Below are 1,780 nucleotides of genomic sequence, written 5' to 3'. Positions count from 1 at the left end.
GCAATGTTGTGATCTTGGCTCACTGCAACCTCTGCCTCCCGGGTACAAGAGATTCTCCAGCCTCAGCCTCCTAAATAGCTGCGATTACAGGCACACATTACCATGCAGGGCTAATTTTTGTAGAGATGGGGTTTCGCCATGTTGGTCAGGCAGGTCTCAAACTCCAGACCTCAGGTGATCTGCTGATCTTGGCCTCCCAAAGTGTTGGGATTACAGGCGTGAGCCGCCGTGCCTGGTCAATCAAGACACTTTTGAGCAAGAAAGGGGGCACTGAGGAGGTGGGGGCATATGCTGAGACCATCCTAGCCAAAGTCAGGTGTATGGTCACCTTAGCTCAAAATAGAACTGGAGGCCAGGGACAGTGGCTCACGCCTGTAATCCCAGTACTTTGGGAGGCCAGGGCAGTGGATCACCTGAGGTCATGAATTTGAGACCTGCCTTGCCAACATGGCAAAAACCCATCTCTACTAAAAACACACAAATTAGCCGGGCATGGTGGCACGCCTGGAATCCCAGCTACTCGGGAGGCTGAGGCACCAGAATTCATTGAACACAGGAGGCGGAGGTTGCAGTGAGCCGAGATCGCCCCATTGCACTCCAGCCTGGGTGACAGAGCGAGACTGTCTCAAAACAAAACAAAAAATAATTGGAGAAGAGAAAGTGAAACTGGAGAATGAGGACATCTCATTAGATTCAGTGGATTTTGCTCTAAGGAGAAACAGACAGGTAAATAGGCAACATTATGATAAATTGTAGCAACCAGGATTTCCTGGCTGCTTAGTTAAGAGGGAAGAATTGAAAGTCCGACAATAGGGCATTGGTTAATTAGTTGCAATTCATCAAACAATGGCTAATCCCTCTCTTGTGTCCCACTCCCCCAAAAGATAAGTCAGAATTCCAACCGCCCCCCGAACACCTAAGAACATGACCCTATTTAGAAATAAGGTCTTTGCAAAGGCAACGAAGTTAAAATGAGATCATTAGGGTGGGCTGTAGTCTAGTATCATGGATGTCCTTATTAAAAGGGAACATGAGCTCGCGCGCAGTGGCTCACGCCTGTAATCCCAGCACTTTGGGAGGCCAAGGCAGGCGGATCACTTGAGCTCGGAAGTTCAAGACCAGCCTGGCCAATATGGTGGAATCCCGTCTCTACGAAAAATACAAAAATTAGCCTGGCATAGTGGCTCATGTCTGTGATCCCAGCTACTAGGGAGGCTGAGGCACGAGAATAACTTGAACCTGGGAGGTGGAGGTTGCAGTAAGTCAAGACTGTGCCACTATACTCCAGCCTAGACAACAGAGAGAGACAAAAAAAAAAAAAAAAGTATCGAAATATTATTTATCTTGATTATTGAGTTTTTTGGCACCTCCTTAAGTTTTGCACATGGTGCCAGTGCTTTACAGTGCTTTAGTCTCCTCATCCTAATCCCAGTCCCGCAGGAGTGAGGGTGTGTGAAATTTTACAGCAGTCTGATCCTAAATTCTTGCCATCATCTCCCCACCCCTTCTACTGTCTCTTTAAGAAAATAAAGAGGCCGGGAGTGGTGGCTCACACTTGTAATCCCAGCAGTCTGGGAGACTGAGGCGGGCGGATCTCTTGAGGTCAGGAGTTCGAGACCAGCCTCACCAACATGGTGAAACCCCGTCTTTAGTAAAAATACAAAATTAGCTGGGCGTGGTGGCGGGTGCCTGTAATCCCAGCTACTTGGTAGGCTGAGGCAGGAGAATCGCTTGAACCCGGGAGGCGGAGGTTGTAGTGAGCTGAGATTGTGCCACTGCA

Source organism: Mandrillus leucophaeus, unplaced genomic scaffold (genome assembly GCF_000951045.1).
Source record: "Mandrillus leucophaeus isolate KB7577 unplaced genomic scaffold, Mleu.le_1.0 Scaffold8, whole genome shotgun sequence".
In the NCBI taxonomy this organism is placed as follows: Eukaryota; Metazoa; Chordata; class Mammalia; order Primates; family Cercopithecidae; genus Mandrillus; species Mandrillus leucophaeus.
This window is presented reverse-complemented; position numbering follows the sequence as displayed.